This window comes from Cupressus sempervirens, chromosome 8 (genome assembly GCF_028749045.1).
Source record: "Cupressus sempervirens isolate cs-2001-9-10 chromosome 8, ASM2874904v1, whole genome shotgun sequence".
Lineage (NCBI taxonomy): Eukaryota > Viridiplantae > Streptophyta > Pinopsida > Cupressales > Cupressaceae > Cupressus > Cupressus sempervirens.
In genome coordinates this window covers 703745554-703768061 of record NC_143125.1, presented here as the reverse complement: position 1 = coordinate 703768061, position 22508 = coordinate 703745554, and the positions used below count along the sequence as shown (strand labels likewise).

The 22508-nt window shown below is 36.3% G+C and overlaps 1 pseudogene; it reads left to right on the top strand.

Annotated features, from left to right (window-relative positions):
* The first annotated feature begins 3182 nt into the window (after positions 1–3182).
* Positions 3183–22508, top strand: part of LOC149544383 (uncharacterized) — a 101047-nt pseudogene continuing 81721 nt past the window's right edge.

The following is a 22508-nucleotide window of genomic DNA, read 5'->3' as shown; positions in this document are numbered from 1 at the left end:
ATTAATTAATTATTTAATTAATTAATTAATTTTTATGCCATTAAATCCCTTTATCTTAATTAAAAATATTTAATTAAGGAATCCCTCCCAAAAATGTTTGAATCTTATTTAAACATTATTTTCTTATTTATTAATTATTTAATTAATAAATTGACCAAAAATCCTTAAATAAATAAAAAATTTATTTTTTGCCCAAAACTTGGCCAATTTCCTTATGACCAATAACCTCTTCCAAAATCTTCTAATCCTTCTTTAATTTCGATTAAAGGCTAATCTCATCATTTCCTAGCCCTAACCCCAATTCAAAATATTTAATTAAAATTAAATATTAATCCTCATGTTTATTAAAAAAGTTTTAATAAATATCTCCTCAACCCAAACCCTTGAAATAAATAAAACTTTATTTATTTCCTAAAAATCTAATTTATCCTCCCCCTAAGAAGTTCTAGACTCTTCTAGAAAGTCTTCATCCTCATCCTAGGAAATTCTAGACTATTCTAGAAAGTCTTTATCCTCATCCAAAATCTAGACTCTTCTAGAAGATGTCTTTAAACCTAATCCTAATCCCCTCCTAACCTTGTCACATTCCCTAAACATGGGTTAAAACTTACTAACCCAAGCCAAAGTTAACAAATATCTCTTCCTTCACCCACCCTCATTAAATGCCATCCACTTGCCTATCCTTAAGCTAATCCTAAACCATCCTAATCCATCCTCTAATCATTTGCACAAGCCTAAGCAAGCATAGAACCTTCCTAATCAAGCCCAAGTCAAAATTTCTCTCATCACTTTCAAAATATCTCAACCATAAAACTTTATGAAGTCCACTAGGTCATAAATGACTCTTACAAGCCCTTTTATTGCTCTTACAAGTCATTATGAGGGTCTTTATGAAGATTTTATCCCTTGAGCCTCCTTTTTTGACTCATCCTTCCCCTTTCCTCCATCCTCTCACCATGTGACATGTGTCACTCCTTGATTGGCTATAAGGAAGCACAATCCATGTGCTCTCCTCTCATGTAATCTGAGCCCTCCATAAGCTTTTTCCCATCCTTGCATCTTTGCCCTCAAACCCTCAAGCCTCTTGCCTATAAATTGGATCCTTCCCCTTTGCAAAATAACACAATCCATGAAGTAAAGTTATAATGCTATTTTGAGAGCCAAATCCATACTAAAGCCATCTATCCACATCAAAAATCCACAAACATCCATTGAAGCCTTTGGAAGCATATTGAGCATACATCCTATCCATTTAGACAAAGCTACTCAACAAGAGAGCTTCTTATTGAGAGAGTCCATTAATGGCTCATATTCTCAATTGAGAGCTCATCTTAGTCTTCTTGAAGTTTATGAATTTTGTTTAGTTTGTAGAAGCTTTATTTAAATTTGGTTTCTATTAGCATACTAACATTGCTCATATACAGTGCCAAGTGGTTGCTAGGTGAATTCATGGACTAGAAACCTTATGGAGGAAAGTACAATAATACAATGAGTCTTCACGATTGTCGGATCAAGGGAAATCCATGGTAGGTGCTATCTCGCTATGAAAAGTTGTAAGAACATTACCCATAGTGACATAGCACCTAGGTGACACGTGTCTCTTTGGGACCGACCAGGATTGATAGTTAGGGGTGCTAATAGTTAATGTGACCGTTGCAGTTAGATTGTGAGGAGCTAGCAAGGTTAGTGAAGAAATATGGTCAACTGTGGGGAGACCTGCAAGGTGGAGAAAAGATAAAAGACTGTTGGTCCACGTGGCTCATTCTGGTGCCAAGGGTAGGTTGACTTGTTGATCCTGGTGATTCATGCACCAAGAAACATAAGAAATTGAGGTCTTGCATGAATCTAATCTTCGTGATCAATTCCAACCACTAGGAAATGAATGCTAAACAAGGAAGAACAGTCCACCCCCCTAATCCAATCTATCTACCTAGTCAGAATGATTTATGGCACCATTTTTGCCTTCTTGAGGCCCTGTTCCAATATCATTGTGTCTGGATCCACCTCCAGATCAGGTTTCTTCAAATCCCCATGATTGTTCTCTGCAGGACTTAATGGCGATGGTTGCAGGATAGTTTTGGAGGGAAAATCTTAGTTATGCTTGAACTATAAAGGAAAATTTTGTAGATTTTGTTAAGGTCGATCATTCTCTGTTGTTCTTTGTTGTTGCTCTACAACTCTAGCGTAAAATCCCCAATGCCTTTGAATTATATGATTTTTGTCTTATCTCCTTTAGCCATTGGTGTGAAGTGCAAGAACTCTTTGTCTCCACTAGTGTTTTGTGGAAATCAGTAATCTACATGATTGTATCCCCCTGGCCTATGAATGATAATATAAGTGAATCTCTCTTCCTTGCGTCATTCATCTTGGTCTTCTGATTTGCATGTGATTATTAGATTAAAGCAAGTCTGAATGTGTATATCCTTAGTTTCATTCTAGTTCAATAGTGCATATATGGGCAGAGATTGTTCTAAACACTCTATTTTGGTGCATCACCTCTTTAGATTAGATTAGGTAGATTTTCTTTCATGCTGTCCTTCTCCCTTTTCCTCTCCAAGAGTAGTTAGGTGCACCTTGATAGTAAGAGGAAGTTGGCCTTCTCCGAAGACTCAACCTCATAGTTCAAGTCCCATAGCTTGGAGGTTTTTTCCATGTTTCACTAGGTTGTCCTCATGCATAGGCTTTGGACAAGGGTGCAAACCTAAGTGACAATAGTTTTTGGCATGCTTGGTGGAATGCTAGTCAGAAGATTTAAAGTCCACTGGTTAGCTAGTTGATCTTGATACACTAAGAATTTGGGTGTTATTTTTAGTGCCATTAGCCTTTGGAGGCATCCAATCAAATACCATGGTGACTCTAGTGCAAATCTACTAGTTTCAAGCAGAAATAGTGCTGGTATGTAAAGATCACCTTTGATCTTTTTGTGATTTTCAAGTTTTCTATGAAATTGTAGCTTTTATGAAAACTTTGTTATGGATTCATTTCATAGAAATAGTCATTATTCCCCCCCATATCATGAAAATTTTATTCCTTAGCCCTCATATTGCCCATTTCAATCTCCACCCCAAGCTATTTATAGCCAAGCTATGCAAAACTTTGACCTTCTGCCTACGTCTAATCCATTAGCCCCAACATCCTCAGTTGAAGAACTTAAAGATATATTGTTGGAATTTCAAAGAAGGATGGATTCATGGGATAGGAAGATAGACGAACGAGATGAGCAGTTATTGGCCTGGGATAGACAACTTGAGGAGATGGATGACCAGCTTGATGAGGTTGCAAGGCAACAAGAACTTGACAGACAACAGGAGGAGATGTCCTATCTCCAACAAGAAGAAGAAGAGAGAGAGAAATAGAGACATTTTGAGGAGAACCTTGCAAGGGAAGTTGTTGCAGCAAGAGGACAGGAAATGAGGCTCCAATCAGCTCATTTTCAAGCCAAGGAGGTAGATACCCCCTCCAAAATATGTCATCCCAAGCTTTAGGAAGCCCCCTCCCTCACAAGATCCTATTATTGTATCCCCTCCATCAACTATAAGAGAGATTTGGACTAGTCATCAACCTCCTAAACCTATTACTATTAGATTATTTCTAGGTGGGTAGGTTGTATGGACTTTTGATGGACCAAATACAGAGTTTTGGGAGAGTGAATCCAAACCCACAAGGATTCCATGTGAGAAGTCGCAGTCTACTGAGGAGAACAAAGAGGAGGTTGCCGAGCCAAAGGAAGAGGACCCAACCCTCTTATCTAAAGAGCTTCCCTCTTTTGTTGAGGAAGAAGAAGAAGAAGACAATATGTATGTTCCTCCTCTTGAGGAGCAAGTCATGGCTTTTGAGCCCTTGCTAATGAATGAGGATTTACTGCTAGGGAAGGAAGAGGATCATTTGCTGCAGCAGATAGCCCTCTATGATGTGGAGGATGGACAAGAAGGCCTCAAGGATAGCTTTGTCCTTGAGGAGGAATATGCTAACCTACATGAGGTTTTTTCCCAACCTATGCATATCTTTGAAACTACAATGGAGGAGATCAATGATGAGGATGATCTTTTGGATGAGTTGGATGCCCTCTACTCTTCCATGGATATCAAATTAGTATCTCCTATATATGAGGAGCATGTTCCACAATAGCAACAAGTGGAAGGTCACACCATACTAGTAGACCCAAAGGAAGTGGTTCATGGGTAGCATGAACAAGATGTGGAAAAAAATCAAAAGGAGGAGCCACTTCCAAACCAGTTGAAGAATATCATTGTAGAGCATAGTCAAGTGCTCAAGGATGATTCCTCTGGCCCTACACCATCAAGAGGATGCCCTCTAAGGTATCTATCTCTACAAAAAATCAGCAAGTTGCCCCCAGTCATGTTAACTCTAGAGCATGAGGAAGATTATCACAAGGAGGAGCAGGTATGTTTTGCTCCACAAGGTAACACCCCAATGTTAAAATGCTTCACTATTTTTAGCATTGGGAAAGAGATATTTCATGTAGCAGTGTGCTTGTCATACCTGCTGATCGATTTGGTTGTCCTTTTGTATGGAACAAGAAACTAGTTGATAAGGAAGGGCAACTATTTCAGCAAACCAGTCAATGGGTTTGTTTGACCCCTCTCTTTGTAAATATTTGTACATATTAGAGTAGTTTTTCTTTTTGTTAGTTTCCTACTTTTCAAAGAAGTGCACGAGCATAGTTGTCCCCGTGAGACAACAAGTTTTGAAGTTTTGTGGTTGCAGATGAAGGTTTTTTGTTTTTTGGTTCCAGTTGCAGAGATAGGGTTTCAAGGTTTTCTTCTCAAAGGTAGGGTTAGGGTTTCTCAGTGCTCAAGATCTGCATCTTTTCACCTCTATAGCCCAATGGATGCTTTAAGCCACTAGTCATATGCGTAGTAGGCTCGCATCCCCCGTGAGTTGCTAGAAATGTTTCTTATTTTTGTGCCCCTGCCAAAAATTCAAATTTGTATGCCCAGCCTATCCAACAGCTAGTTCCTAGAGTTAATATTATTTTTAATGGCATGGAAATATCAAAAATTTGAACGATGAAACCTAATGTTTTATTTCCATCAACCTGTAAATTTTCACACCATTAGATCTTCCATGATCTATGGTTCCCTACTTCCCCACATTTTCCAAATGCACGACCCTTAAATAATGTGGGAAAGACTTTTTGTGATGCATGGTATGTCTATTCATGTTCCTTCTATGGGCCACAAGTTGGACAGGGTGGCTGGCTAAGTTGGAAATTCTATTGGTGCTCGCTTCCCTACATTTTGAGCTTTGTCAGACCTTTTAACAATGCGAGAAAGTGGGTTGTTGACACACATCCAGATGGTGTCATAGAGTGTAGTTATGCAAGTTCAAAGAGCACAAGTTCATAATTTTTAGATCTTCCCTAGATCAACAGTTGGCACTTTGTTGCTATGGAAAGATACTCATTGTTTTGCGTTAGTGACATAGCACCCTTTTTTCACGTGTCCAGTGGATCCTCCCTTTCCTCATTATTCTCTGGTGCCAAGTTTTGTTCCATCCACAGTGGGCACCATGGCACTATCAAAAAATCTTTGCTCTTGCCAATAGGGACATAGCACATAGACATAAAGTGTTACTACGGCAATGCCAGTTGTCAAGTGGGTCCCAAGTATGCCCCATCAGATATCAACAAAGATTTGTTAGACACATTAGCAGTTGATCAATCTTTTCATTGGCTAAAGTATGACTACATGGAATGTGGGTCCTGCTTCACTTGGTAGGCCACAAATGAGGGTTGTCAGATAGGTTGGCACATGGCCAGTTCTCATTGGTTGGTACACTAATAGGAAAAATCCATCTTGCTCACCATTAGATCAGTCTAGATCAACGATGGGTACTATCTTGCTATGGGAAGCTACAAGAATTTTAACAATAGTGACATAGCACCTTGGTGACGCATGGCATAGATGACTTAATGGGCCTGCCCTTCTCCAAAGTGATAGTACAACTTGTCCTTAGTGGCAGTTTTTAGGTGGGTCATAGTACATGGTGGTTTTCCATTGGTCCTTTCAGCCAACTTAGTGTGTAGTTGTACCATTTTGTTGATCATCGTCAGATCTAAGAAGATCAAGCGCTGGCACTTTCCTGCATTATCAAGATGTGAGGAAATTATATATTGTAGGGAAGTAGTTTAGTGACATGTGTCCTAGGTGATGTCATGGAAAATATTCTTAGAGGTTTAGAAAGTACAAGTTATGATCACGGTCCAATGCAGGCAGATCAAAGGCTAGCACTTTCCCACATTATCAAGATACAAGGAAATTAAAACATCTGAGAAAGTAGGTAGTTGCCATGTGTTTTTGTAGGACCAATTTCTCTGTGGGATGTCATGTGTTGCCAGGCATGGTACAAATTGCTGAGGTGGCACAAGGTGTGATGGGTCTAGGGTAGGAACAAGCAAAGTACATGAAGGACTTTCTCGATCATTGATCTCGTGGAGATCAATGATCAGTGCTTTCCCACATTACGGAAGTGCAAGAAAATTTAAAAATGTGTGGAAGCAGGTGGAGGGCACGTGTCCCAAATGATGTCACTTTCCTACCCTCTTCGTAAGAAGGTACTTGATGAGCCCTCACCGTCCGATGTGATCTAATTGATGGTAGGTGCTATTGTGTTATTAGAAGCTACAAGGATGATACATATAGCACCATGGTGCCCTTGTGCCATATGGATCAGTGGGTCCAGGATGCCAGGTTGTGCCAGGTGGTTGCCAAGTGGATTTGTGGACCAAAAACCTTATGGAGGCAAGCACAATAATACAGTGAGTCTTCATGATCGTTGAATAAAGGGAAATCCACGGCAGGCACTATCTCGCTATGGAAAGCTGCGAGAACATTACCCATAGCGACATAGCGCCTAGGTGACACATGTCTTTGTAGGCTCAGCCAAGATTAATAGTTAGGGGTGCTAATAGTTAATGTGACCATTGCAGTTAGATTTTGAGGAGCCAACGTGATTAGTGAATAAATACGGTCAACTATGGGGAGACCTGTAGGGTGGCAAAAAGATAAAAGACTATTGGTCCATGTGGCTCATTTTGGTGCCAAGGATAGGTTGACTTGCTGATCCTATTGATTCATGCACCAAGAATGATAAGAAATTGAGTTTTTGTGCGAATTTGATCTTCTTGATCGATTCCAACCACCAGGAAATGAATGCTAAACAAGGAAGAACACTCCACCCCCTTGATCCAATCTATATACCTACTCAGAATGATTTATGGCACCATTTCTATCTTCTCGAGGCACTATTCTGATATCATTGCATCTAGATCTACCTCTAGATCTAATTTCTTTAGATCTCCATGATTTTTCTCTGCATGACTTAATGGTAGTGGTTGCAGGATAGTTTTGGAGGGAAAATCTCAGTTATGCCTGAACTATAAAGGAAAATTTTGTAGATTTTGTTAAGGTTGATCATTCTCTGTTGTTCTCTATTGTTGCTCTACAACTCTAGTGTAAAATCCCCTATGCCTCTGACCTATATGATTTCTATCTTATCTCCTTCAGCCATTGGTGTGAAGTGCAAGAGCTCTTTGCCTCCACTAGTGTTTTGTGGAAATCAGTAATCTTCATGATTGTATCCCCCTAGTCTATGAATGCTAATATAAGTGAACCTCTCTTCCTTGTGTCATTCATCTTGGTCTTCTAATTTTCATGTGATTAGTAGATTAAAGCAAGTCTGAATGTGTATATCCTTAGTTTCATTCTGGTTCAATGGTGCATATATGGGCAGAGATTGGTCTGAACACTCTATTTTGGTGCATCACCTCATTAGATTAGATTAGGTAGATTTTCTTTCATGCTCTCCTTCTCTCTTTTCCTCTCCAAGAGTAGTTAGGTGCACCCTAATAGTAAGAGGAAGTTGGCCTTCTCTGGAGACTCAACCTCACAATTCAAGTCCCATAGCTTGGAGGTTTTCATGTTTCACTAGGTTGTCCTCATGCATAGGCTTTGGACAAGGGTGCAAACCTAAGTGACAACAATAAATAATGTCTCCATTACTTTAAGGCCTAAACTATTGCATATAACTCCTAATCATAAACAAAATATTTCTTCTTTGCATCATTCAATGTTTCAATAAAATAGGCAATAGGTTTACCTTCTTGGCTCAACACAGCCCCAATAGTGTTGCCACTAGCATTGCAATCCACTTGGAACACTTTGTTGAAATCAAGAAGTGCCAACATAGGTTGCTCTGTCACTTTCTTCTTTAGTAATTCAAAATTCCTTACAACTTCTGTAGTGCACTTGAACTCTTTTCTATCCCCCCTCATTGTTTTAGTTAGGGGTGCACATATACTACTAAAATTCCTAATGAACTTCCTATAAAAACTAGCTAGACCATGGAATAACCTCACCTCAGTGGCAAACCTTGGAGTAGGCCATTCCAAGATGACCTTCACCTTCTCTAGGTCCATTTTGAGACCTTTAACTAATACAACAAACCCCAAATAGACTAACTCACTTTTGAAAAAGCTACACTTCTTCAAATTAATCAACAATTTATCTTCCCTCAACCTTTCAAAGACACTACAAATGTGCAATAAATGTTCATCCAAAGACTTACTAAAAATAAAAATATCATCTAGATAGACAATAATAAATTTTCCCAAAAATTTCTTTAGTACCTCATTCATAAGCTACATGAAGGTGCTTGGTGCATTGGCCAATCCAAAATACATGACTAACCATTGATATAAACCCTTCTTGGTCTTGAATGTAGTCTTCCACTCATCTCCCTCTGTTATCCATATCTGGTGATAACCACTCTTTAGATCTATCTTTGTGAAGTACTGAGCTCCACTCAAATAGTCCATAATATCATCCATTCTTTGGAAAGGAAAGTGATACTCGATTTTTATTCTATTTATGGCTTGAGAGTCTATACACATTATCCACTCTCCATCCTTCTTTGGTGCTAGTATTGTAGGTTTTGCACATGCATTTAGGCTCTCTTGAACTAGCTCTAGGGACTAAATCTATTTGATTACTAATTTACCTTATTTGTGGTAACCCTTCTAGAACATTATCAGAGATGACATTTCCATACTCACTTTATAGACCTGAAACTTGAAGTGGAATTTCACTACTACCTTCCTTATCTTTTCTTGGAATTAAAGAATAACACATATGCTGATGTGTCATGCCATCCAAAAAAATTCTTCCATCAACAAGACATACCATAGCACTACTACATACATTTTCACCTTCCTTTATCAAGGGCTTTAATTTATGGTGAACTCCATCCTTTGTTAGAGAGTATGTATTTGCAAGACCATCATGTATAGCATGCCTATCAAACTACCATGGCCTTCCCAACAATAAATGGTAGACATCCATAGGAATGATGTCATAGAGAGCCTCATCATGGTAACTTCCAATCTTTAACTTTAACAAACATTACTCACTAACCGTGACCTTATGATCATATTGCACCCAAGCAATCTGATAGGGTTAGTGATGTTTTTCCCTCTTGTTCATTAGCTTTGAGACCATCTCCTCTAACACCAAGTTGTCAATGCTTCAACCATCAACAATCACATCACAACATTTACCCTCACACTTGCATTTAGTATGAAACGAACTCCTCCTTTGTCTAGGTTCAATCTCACCACTTAGTAAGATCCTTTCATTAACTAGAACCTCTACTCCTTTTACATCATCTAAATGTGATGACTATGCATTGTCATCTACATAAGCAACCTTTTCTTGACAATTAGCTCTCTTATCTATCCTTCCTTGGCATTGAGGGCATTCAAAGGCATGATGACCTTCTTCATTGCAATAAAAATAGGTTCCATGAAAGCCTCCTCTTCTTGAACCTTTTTGACATCCGCTACCTCTTCCTCTTTGATCTCCAAAGTTTTGATCACAAGAGCAGTTGAAATCCTCATTCCTTTGGTTTCAGCTAGTACCTACATCTTCAATTTTTTTTTGGTTTTCTTTCAGCCTCCAAATGACCTACCACTACCCCTTCCTACTTGACTGTGCCCTTTTTTCCTTCCAAAAAACTTTCCGTTTAGCTTCTCCTCAACTCACAAGGCAAACTAGTATGCCTCTTCAATGTTAGTCATGCTAACCAGAGTTAACTCCTCTTGAATGCTATGTCTTAACCCACTAATGTAATGAACACCATTCTCTTTGTTTGCTTCTACATGCCCTACCCTAATAAGGACTTGGTAAAATTCCTTAGTGTATTCCTAGATAGATTTTCCCACTTGCTTTAACCCTTGCATCTTTTTAAACAAATCAAGCTTGTAATCAACAAGAATGAACTACTTCTTTAGTTTTTCCACCATGTGATCCCATCTTGTGATTCTCTCCTTTCCTCTTCTATTTCTTTCCAACTGAATCTCTTGCCACTAGATTTTAGCATGGCCTTTCATTTTAGCCATCACAAAGTTAACCCTATCAGGGTCCCTAATATCCTCATACTCAAAATATTCCTCTAGCTTATTGATCCAGTCAATCAACTCATCCAGGTTTAGATTTCATGAAAACATGCTGACGTCAATTTTAGGTCTTTTTTCAAGCTTGGAAATGGCCCTAAAAAACTTCTCCTCCACCTGGTTTAGTACTTCTTTGTCTTCTTCCCCTTCCTGCCCAATATTTCCTTCTTCTTCATTTTCTTCCTCACTTTCATCACCTACAACAACATTCATCCCTCTACAGATATCCTCCTACTAGAGGGCTCTAACCTTAGGAGTAACAACTCTAACCCTTCCACCATACTCCCTTTGTGGAGGTATCTTCTTGTATCAAAATCCCCAACCACATAGTCTTGGTGAAAACTGCCTCATAGTCGGTGCTCTATCTACACACTCAGGAAAACTTGCTTTGATACCACTTGATGAGGGCACAATCCAAGACAAAAAAGAACACAATAGGAAAGGTGAATATTATTATTAGAAATGATATGCTATTATGTTTAGTACAAAAAAAATAGACTCCCTGACATTCCCTATGGGCTTACAATGTTATTAGATTTCGGAGAAAATCCTTCTCATAGTACTTTCTCCCAAACTCAACCAAAAAAATGCCTTTACAATACCAAAAATGCCCTTAAGTAAACCAAATTAGGTTTAGGGTTAAGAATTAATTTTAGAATATGCCATTTCCCATCCATCAACAAAATAGAAGGTTCTAGAAAACACATCAAATGTCAGTGTAAAATTAGAAGAATCCAAAAATGGTAGTCCAACTTCTGGGAGGCATAACTTTTGATCTAGGACTTTGATTGATGAACTATTTAAATTTCTAGAAATCTCTCTAAATGCTCTATGGATAGGATTTTCTCATCCCATATTTTTTAGGCTTGTACGAGTCCTTTTAGTGCCTCAAATATAACTTTGAACTACTCTTAGGATGTCTCCAAGCAACTTAAAACTATAATAACTTTCAAACCGTAAAGCCTTTATTCTTGATTCTTTTTTTGGAGTGCTTAAACTACAAGTATAATCATCCCTCCAACTTACACCCTCTAACACATTATAATTATAGCTCAATTAGACCATAGATATGATTTTCTCATCCCCTATTTTTTAGGCCCGTACGAGGCCATTTAGTGCTGCAAATCTAACTTTGAAGTGCTATTAGGAGGTCTCCAAGAAACTTAAAACTACAATAACTTTCAAACCGTCAAGCCTTTTGACCTATTTTTTTTTAGAGTTCTTAAATTAAAAGTATAATCATCCCTCCAACTTACACTCTCTAACACATTATAATTATAGCTTAATTAAAAAAAACCTATTTGCTACATTTGCATGTATCCCAAGGTCCTCAAAAACTCTAATCCAAAAAATCAATAGCGAAACTATGAGAGTCAAAATCTTTATTTGACCCAAATGGGTATCCAAAAATGAAAACACATTAAATAGAAACTAACACTAAGCACATTTTTGGGTGATATAGGATTGCCCTTACACCACTAGATGCTCCTACATAAGAAGATGACCCATACAAAAACTTACAATTAATATTGTCAACAATTTTCAAAGGAAGAGATTGAGAGCACATACTTAGTAGTGAGTGGTATCTATTGAGAATTGACCATTGCTATTCTGTTGATGGGTGTAGGCTACTAGGGAGATCTGATCACACATGGTGCTTATCAACTGTACCACTAGTTACCATGTGGAGGGTAGGCACAAGCTAAGAGGAGTGAAATTGCAATAAGGAGGTGGTATATGAGGTGGTGCTATTGGGATGTAACCAAATTGGAGCATGAGAGAGCAGTGAGTCAACCATAGAGATAGTAGTGAGAGGCACATTTGGTTGGGCATTTGCTAAGCTATTTAGCCCATGTGCCCTAGACATTGGTTGCCTATCATGAAGCTGAGGATGGAAGTGGGTGTGGGAAGAAGAGAGACTTGGTAAAGAGAGTGAAGACCCCCCATTCTCAAAGCAAGTACATGACTAGTTGGTTGATGAAGAGCATTGGATCCAAGTTGTTTGCATAGCAAAGCATCAAATTTGCATCTTTGTCTCCTCACAAATTCCTTTTTTAAAAAAATTATTATTATTAGGTTGGAGTCTTATCTTGTCACTATTGTACTTTTTTCTCTCTCCTCACCCCTATGTTATCTTTATGTGGTGTGCTAGATCTGCAATCTATCATTTTTGTACTTCATTTTTTCTTGCATCCTGATGATGGATCATGTAGTATGATCCAAAACATTGGTGGTAAAAAAAATCTACATAGTCAAATCTAGAAATAAAAAATCTCATTTTTATGGATTGTGGAAACCTAATAGATTTGGTCATGTGTAGTCACAACAAACAAGTGGAATGTATTAGCTTTGAATTCTAGAAATTTGAGGTCAAAAAGGTAGATAATTCTATTTAATTTGTCCTATGTTTATCTAATTGACTTATGATTTCTTAGAGCATGAAGAGAATGATTGAGGACACCATTCATTTTTCTAGATTTTAACAAATACTATTTAACCTATTATGAACTTTGACATGCTTGAACTAATGAAGACCTTGTAGCCTCATTTTCCAATGGACCCTCTTGCATTGACCTCTTTACACCAAGTGTGCCCCCTTATTTTCATATTGATATTGTTAGAATAATGTTTATGTATAGTGCTCACTAGTTGAGCATTCATTGCAATTTCTACAATTCTCTAATTATGTAGCCTCCAAGTGTTTTTTTCTTGTATCGTAGTCTCTATAGTACTCTCTATAAGTCCATAGGAAGTCTATAAAAACAATAACAAACTCTTGAAATTATAGATGTAATATAAAATTTGTTGGAGTTGTTTTAATCCTTGATGCAAATCTATTCAATAAAGATGATAGGGTTTGAACTTGGGTTATTATTATTATTTATATTGAATAGTCAAATGTTGACTAAGCCTAATGTGACAAGTTCATCATAAAGGTTTTATTGTGACCACAATCAAAACTTGAGTTAAACCATTGACTATGGTTTATATTTAACATGGTTAATGATCACCTATGTTGTGACATCCTATGGAGGACTTCAAATGGAGTTCAATTTGTTTTGGGAAATCATTAAGGATTTTATTTAATGGATAACAAAGAGCTTTGTCTCATTTTGTTAACCCTAACTTGGCATCCACTATGAACAATCTTCGTATTCAAGGAACAATGATTCAATGTAAATTATTTTTGGGGGCTTTTGATATATTATTCTATGAGGAATTACGATCCTATTGGAAAAAATTTTCATGGTTTCCCTATGATTCTGTCAAGTTAAAGTTGAATATTCTGAAGTGTTTTTAGTTAATGAATAATGACATTAAGAAGATTTGTTGTTCATACAAAATTGTGATAATTTCTTTTGTGCTATCAATATAGGCATAAGAAATGATGATTCATTTTTTTTTTATGTTCTTGTTGTTCAATCACACAAAAATACTGTGAGTACTTTGAAAAAGAAAAACTCAAATGTTTCTCAAATGGAAGGTAAACTGGTATTATACAGTCTGATCACCTTTAGGTATGCCTCATGGACACCTATGTAGAAATTGGCATAACATTTTTTTCTAAGGGTTCCTAGTAAAATGTTTGCATTCAAAGTATGGAGTTACTATTGATCTACCTCACAATAGGTGTATAATAATCATGCCCAAGACCATACTTAGGAATAGTATATTCAATCTAAGGACTACTTTCCCCACAATGAGGTGCACTTAATTTTTCAACCTAGGGATATATACTTGAAATGGTTGGCATGATATGTGCACTAGGTTTCTTAATGATTCATTATGCTTATGCTTTAGGAAAGTAAAATGAAAGGAAAGAACCTACACCAGTGCTACAGGAAAATAACACACTTAACTCTTCACTAAAATTAATGTTGGAATTACAATTAAATACTAACTTATATTCCAACTCAATTCATCTACTATAACTATTCTTAAAAATACTATAGGAAAACTCACAAAGTATGATGCTATAGGAAGAAACTTATAACTTCTACCTACAATAAGAGAAATACTAAAAACAAATCTATACTACTCTAATCTAATCCACCTCCCAAGTGGGGCCCCTTGGTCAGCTTTTGTTAATCTACTAACATAAAGTATAAACCAAGAGCTATTTCATTATGTTCCAAAAATTCCTTTCATGAGAATGATACATAAAACTATAAAAACAACTCACTACAAGAGTCAACAATTTATTTTCATAAGCTTTCTTCTAACCTCCTAACACCATTGATTTGATCCCTATAAATAGAGGATGACACTTATTCAAAAAAAGGAAAGCAAACAAACTGACTACAAATCCATCAGAGAAAAGAAAGGAAAGATAATAGCCATGGTACGAGTAATGAAGTTTGGACAACTGATTTGACACAATAGTAAATGTAGGGAAAATATAGCAATTCTTCATAGCTCCTCCTTGGTAGCAATGATGTCTCTTGGTACTATTATGTCTTCTTCTACTCCACCATAGCTAAACCTTAACATTTTCTTCTTGAATGCCATAGTCCATCTTCAACATTCCTCTTGAATGCTTCTAACCATCTTCGGCTTCCTTTGCTAACAATTTAGTTATAATGTAGAGATATTTGCAAATAAGCATGATCAAATTAAACCCAAATATTAGGACACAAATTCTGATGGTTATTTTAAATACTACATTATATATATAATATTGGCAAAATATGACATACTATCTACTCATACGTTAATGGTTCTATTCTAGACTTTAATCATTAATTCAAGTAAACCTAAGTTCACAAATGTCTCAGTGGTATTAAAAAAAAGTGTTAAAATAGAGGCAATAATTAGTTGCATCATCTACCTCCTTGTAAACTGATGCTTGTCCTCAAGCATATCATTTCTTTGTTAGTTATCTAAATTCTCCAACTTTAGTCCTTCCTCTCCTGCTACTTTTGAAGGTGTAGTAGAATTCTCGTGTTCTCTCCCAAAATTTCCTTCTATTGTCCTCTTGTAGCTTGCCAAGTCTATCAACATTAATATCATACAGGGGCCACATGATCATTGGATGTTGCATTATAACTGGGCATCATAGTTCTAGCCTAGCTTGTTTCCCCAACTGTATATACTTTGGAACTCGATGAAGGGTGGCCTCTAAATTGATAGGATTGTGTGGCTCTGATCTTTTGAGTGAGTATCTCAAGTAATCTACCCCACCTACTTTTAACACCATGGCTCTCTAAAAGGTAAAGTAATGTAGGTTATCATATTCTGCATAGACCTTGGTTCTATCAGTGATGATTCTATCCCTTATCTCCTTGTGCTTATCCCCATAAGTCAATCTAAACCAATCCTTAAGAATTTCCTCTGGTTTACTGCTCTTAGCTCTCAATAATAAGGGCTCTATTCTTTCCTCATCTCTATAATTATTCAATTATCTATCATAATTAGCTTCATTATGCATCTAAGGGATGTACATCTCTTATGTAGAGTAAAGGATTCTATTGAGTTTCTATTGGTATGATAAAATTGTGCACATATAACTCATAGAGAAAGTTTTGTTGCAAGGATGGAAAATTCTGGTATAAACCATAGAATTCTTGAGCTAATTGGAATTTTTTATTTATGTTCTTGAGGGTTAGAATAAGTTGGAATAAAAGGAATTGTTTCTTTAAACACATAACATAAATTTGAGGTGGTGGTGTGTAAGGAAGTGCTTGATCAGCTAATTTGAGGGCATGATCCATCCTTTTTTGTTGGTTTTCCAATTGCTCTTTCAAATTTGTAATTTCTTCACCTTGGGACACTATGACTTTCTTCATCTTCTTCTTCTCCTCTTCCCATAGGGCTACAACAAGCATATGTTTTCCATACAATTGGAAAAGAAGTTTTTTGTAGGGTAATAGAACTATTGTCCTCTTCATAGTTATTTTTCTTTTTCCTTTGTTCCCTCCATGACCACTCTAAGAAATTTGTAAGCCATGTTGGCTTGTAGGGAACTAGGCCATGTTTGAATAAACTAAGTCATGCATTATGGGAACTATTTCATCTTTACAGCTTGGAGTACCTTGTTGGCCTATTGGGGAATCATTTTGATTTTCATTTACTTCAACCCTACATTCCTCATTAGGGTTTTAGGAATGTTTGAAGTTTCATGGTGAGGAGGAGAGTCATGTAGAACAATTTCTACTGGGGATTTTTTAGTGGATGGTTTGGATGAAGTAGACTGAGCTTCTACTAACACTTTAGAAGTTTGTCCCCTCATTCCAGGACTTCTTCTCATAGGGTTCACCTCAAGTATCATAGCCTTCTTCTTAGTACTTCCTTTTGGTGTCTCTACTATAGGGGTGACTACTGGAGGACCTATCTTAGTTTTCTTTTTCTTTGCAACTACAGGGTTTGGTTTTTCTACTACTGAAGCTGAGGTCTCTTCTTGTAATTTTTGTTTTCTCTTTCCTCAGGTAGAGTTAGGTATTTTAGTCTCTTGAATAGGTAAGGGCACATTTTCTTACACATTTTTGGCTTCAACATCTTGATTTCTTTTCTCAATAGGTTCATCAATGGGAGCTACATTTTCTTCATTGGGCTATTTATTAAGGACAGCCTAGGGTTATAGGGTTTTAGCTTGGACAAAACCTACCCATGACATGGGAGAGGCATCCCTAAGTGATCTCTCTATGAGAAATTTTATTAGGGCATGATGGGTGACAGAGTTGTCCTTCCCCTTTTGGGTTTCTTCAGCACTAATGCATAACATGTTATACAAGAAATTGGGAACATTTACTAGATAATTGTGCCTTATGTAACTGACCAATTTAAAATGGTGTGCATGAAAATATAAAAATCTTCTTTCATAGGTGAGGTACCTAATAATGTGCATAACTAGCTAATTGTCTGGTGGCAAAAGAGATACCCTTTTGCAACCCTACATGGTTATATCTAGCCGAGGATTAGTTGTTGTGATAAACTAAGCCCTGGTTGATCTTGTATCATGTGTATGAGGATAATGTTCTCCTACTATTGGTAACCCAATTACTTTTGATATTCACTCTTCTATAGTAATAATCATCAATCTCCATGTAGTAGCTTCTCCCTCATTAAATGTTCTTGTAAATTCTATGGCTACTTTTTCATCAAACACTATTAGACTTAAGAAATACCCTAAACAACCACATGCATTAAATCTTCTCACTGCCTCTATGTCCGAGAGTAAAATAGTATGCTCCACTAGTTCTCGTCACAACAATTGTCCACCAATTTCTTCTTGACAATTTCACTCTCTACTTTGCTTGCACTATTTTCCTCTTCCCTCCTATGAATTTAGGCTTTCTTTTGTTTTTTATAGACCCATTTTCACATTTCACACTCTTTTTAGTTAATTAATGTCATAACAATTTGTTATGAATAGTAATAATGTAGTTTAATGAGAGTAAATCATAGATATGTGAAAATCATTTGAGAATTGAATTTCGATCACTTGAAAAGTAAATTTAGGTCACATCATAGCCTAATAGTAAGGAATCATTCAGGAATAAGGGTATGACACCTAGACACTTGCATACTTATAGTAATTGAAATTTAAGCAATAAAGGGAATGTAAAGATTTGAAAAATCTTAATGAATAAATAAGAATGTCATTGGGTTTTAATAACCTTCCCTACCCCCTATGAAACATGGACAAGTGTCCATATTTTTCATACTTAACATGGGGTATGGAACTAGCATAATGTCATAATAATATAAATAATGTAGTACTAGATATAAGCGATGAAATCTATGTACTATAAATGAATAAATATTTGAAGAGCTTATACCTATTAAATGATTTTTTCATGTAACAAAAGGTGGCAAAAAATACATCAACAGTGACAACATACATTAGAAAATTTGTAGTGTTTATTGAAAGCATTGTAAAATGATGACATGGAAGGTGGGTAGGTGGTAGATAAAGAAATGAGATGAGTTGGAAAAGAAGAAATTTGAAAGTGAATGGAGAATTTTGAACTTTATGTGGAGATAAAGTTTTTATTATTGGCATGCATGAATAAATTAGTATTGAAGAGCTACGAGTAGGAGGTCAACACCTTCTACTATAGGAAGGGTTACCTATTGTTCATTTGAAGCTAGCCATTGAAATTGCTATGAGAAATCCTCTTTTGTTTTGGTCCATTTATATAACTTTAGTCTATGGCTATTGACTAAGAATTTAAAAGGCACTGGATCATTGGTACTTATCTAGATGGCTCCATTTGCAAATACATGGTTTATTTCATAGGAACCCAACCATCATGTCTACAGCTTGCCTGACATATCTTTAAATCTAGAATCATACAGTAATGCCCATTCACCAATTTGAAATTATTTATTCTTAATTTGGGAGTCATGCCATTGTTTCCTTTGCTTCTATATAGTTTTGGTGCATTCCAGAGTAGCCTTGTGCATTTCATCCAAAGAATTAATATGTAGAAGATGTTCTCTCTCTTCTATAAGAAGTTCAGTGTTCAACTCCAATGTTGTTCTTAAATTTTTATGTTCAAATTCAATGGGAAGCATTTCTACTTTCCCATATAGTAGCTCAAATGGTGTGAATCTTGTAGTAGTTTTTCATGTTGTTCTATAGGCCCAAATAGCTTCTGGTAGTCTGCTATTCCAATCCCTTCAGTGCAAATGAACTATTTTTGTTAAAATGGCCTCTATCTCCTAATTTTTGACTTCTACTTGTTGATTAGTTTGAGGGTGATATGGGCTTGATTTCTTGTGTTTGATATTATATTGTTTCATAAGTTTCATGATTAGATTAGAAGTGAATTGAGCACCTTGGTTAGTGACAAGTTCTTTGGGTACACCATAGCGAGTAAATATTTCCTCATACAAAACTTCTACAACTTTGTGATCACAAGCATGCCTCATTGCTTTGACTTCACCCCATTTTATCAAATAGTCAGTGCACACAAGGATATATGATTTCCCATTGGATGGAGGATCGATTGGACCAATGAAGTCCATGCCCCATTTATCAAATGGTATTAATGCTAGTTGTGGATTGAGAGGCATTTCATCTATTCTTGTTGCTCTGCCCATCCTTTGATATTTATCACACTTTTGTGTATAGTTGGCTGCATCTTTATGAAGCGTGGGCCAATAGCAAAGTGTCCTCCACATGGTTCATTATGACATGCATGTAGAATGTCATATATCTCATCCTCTCTCTCACATCTCCTCATAAGTTGACCAGGTCTAGTGTAAAATAAGATATTATCAATCCAAGAGAAATGGAAAGTTTTCTCTACAAGCAACTTCTTTTCCTTATAAGAGAAATGTGCTGGCATTTTGTTAGCTACAATGTAGTTAGCAATGTTTTCATACCATGGAGTTTGGAAACCATTATGAAATAAATTCTCATCTGGAAATGCATCATCTATTAGAGTAGTCTCATTCTCATCATGGTGGATTCTTGATAGATAATCAGCTACCACATTGGCTCTCCCTGACTTATCAATGATGGTGATATCAAATTCCTGCAACAATAGTAGCCATCTTGCTAACTTTCCTATAATAACATGTTTATTCATTAGGTGTTTAATTGCTACATGATCAGTATGAACAAATATGGGATAGTCAGTTATGTAATGACAAAATTTGTTCAAAGCATAAACTACTGCTAATAGTTCTTTTTTAGTCACAATGTTGTTTAATTCTAGTCCATGAAGGCTCTTGCTAATATAGTAGATTGTATTTTCAAGATTTTGGGATTTTTGTCCTAGAACTATGCCTATGGCATAGTCAAAAGCATCTATATGTATGTGAAAATACAAATTCCAATCAGGATCCCTAAGTATTGGTGTAGTGGTCAACAATGATTTAAGCTTTTGAAAGGAGTTGTCACATTCTTTTGTCCAGGTAAATTTAGCCTCTTTGGTAAGTAGGGTATAAAGAGGACTATCTATTTAACTAAAATCATTAATGAATCTTCTATAATAACCAACATGTCCTAAAAATTATTTGACTTCTTTCTATTTTATAGGAGTGGGGAGTGTGACAATTACCTCTACTTTTGCAAGCTCTACTTGGATTATAGCTTCAAAGATAAAATGTCCCAATACTACTCCTTCCTACATCATTAGGAAGCATTTCTTACTGTTGAGAGATAGATTGTGCTCTTTACATCAAATGAGTACCTTCTCCAAGTTCTTCAAAGCCTCCTCAAATGTGCCACCAAATGTAGTGAAGTCATCTATGTATATCTCCATGCCGTCATGTGATATATTAGCAAAGATGCTAATTATAGCTCTCTAGAAAGTAGCTCATGCATTACATAAGCCAAATGGTAATATAGAATAATAATAAGTACCACAAGGACATGTAAATGTGGTCTTCTCCTGATCTTCTAGAGGAATGCTTATTTGGTTGTATCCACAGTATACATCTAAAAATGAAAAGTATCTCTTTCTAGCCAAAGTATCCAAAACCTTATCAATAAAAGGTAAAGGAAAGTGATCCTTCTTTATGGTATTATTTAATTCTTTGTAGTCTACATAGATCCACCACTTTATTCCTTTCTTAGGTACAATAACTAAGGGTGGTACCCATTTATTATTAGAGATTGGATAGATATATCCAACATCCAACAATTTTTGCAACTTTGTCTTAACTATTTCATGCAATGCTAGGTTTATTCTCCTTTGAGGCTATTAGAGTGGCAAGCTTTCTTCATTGATGTATATCCTATGGGTACAAAGTTTAGGACATAATCCTACCACATCCTTATAATCCCAAGAAAAGGCTTTTTCATGCTAATTGAGGAGCTTGGTTAATGGTTCCAATTGGGATATGGACAACTTATTGTTTACATAGATATTATGACTAGGGGAAAGTTCCACAGTAGTTGTTAATTCCACCATTAACACTTTTGGTACTAGTCTTGTAGATACTTCTCTTGGAAATAGCTAGTCAATTATTTTAGGAGTTGCTGGATAAACACAGTCTTCATAGGTACATATTTGTAAAAAATAACTTTCATCAATGTCTTTGGCCACTATACACTCATTGGTGAGAATGCTTTGTACTATATCATCTTCTTCCTATTTTTTTAGAAAATATTATTTGTGCAACATCATGAGTTGGGCTATAGAATTCAATTCTTCCTCTTCATCTCCTAAATCTAGCCAAATAGGTTGTCCCAAATTTGGTTTGGGTTGGGCACGTGGATATAGCTCTAGCTTCCTTATGTTTTGACCATTTTAAATTGTCATATTTTTTGATTTGCAACTAATTTTTGCATTAGTAGTGGCTAACTAGGATCTTCCTAATATGAGAAGATAGCCAACAAGTTTGACTTTGGGTGATAGGATAAGAAAATCAGCAGAGTACTCTCATGAATCTAAAGTCACTATCACATCTTCTATGAGATGATCTGGAGTGATAGTTGTAACACTGTGGGAGTTTTCCTTAAGCCCTCCATTCATAACCTATGTACTATATCTTTTCTCATTACATTGATTGCTACTCCAAGATCAACTAAAGCATTTTTAACAGCCTATCCATTTATGATCAAGTTAACCACTAGACTACTAGGGTCTAAATACTTTGGTGTTACTACCTTCCCTAACATGATATCTTCTAGTTGCTTGACAACATGAACTATTTTAGGGTCTTGCTACTTCCAACCTAGCTTCTTAAAACATGCTTCCTTAATAGCCTTTCCATAAAGAGGGACATCCTTGATAGCTTGAAACAAAGGAATTTGAACATGCATGTTTTTTAGCTACTCAATAATGTCAAATGTCTCTTCCTTTTGGAGTATAGATTTCTCTTTATCTAGCCTATGTGGAAAAGGAGGATTCACTATGATATGGTCAATAGTCTTGCTAGATACATCAGTTGGCAAGTTGATATCTAGAAGGGGTGCTATAGGAGTATCTATAACTTCCATTATAATAGGGTATTCCAGTGTAGGAAAAGTTTTATCTGACCTTAAATGTATATCAAATACTTCTAAGGAATATTTAGGGGATTATTGAGTATCTATAGTGTACATTTGCTATTGTGGTTTCTTGTTGTTTGGATTTGGCTG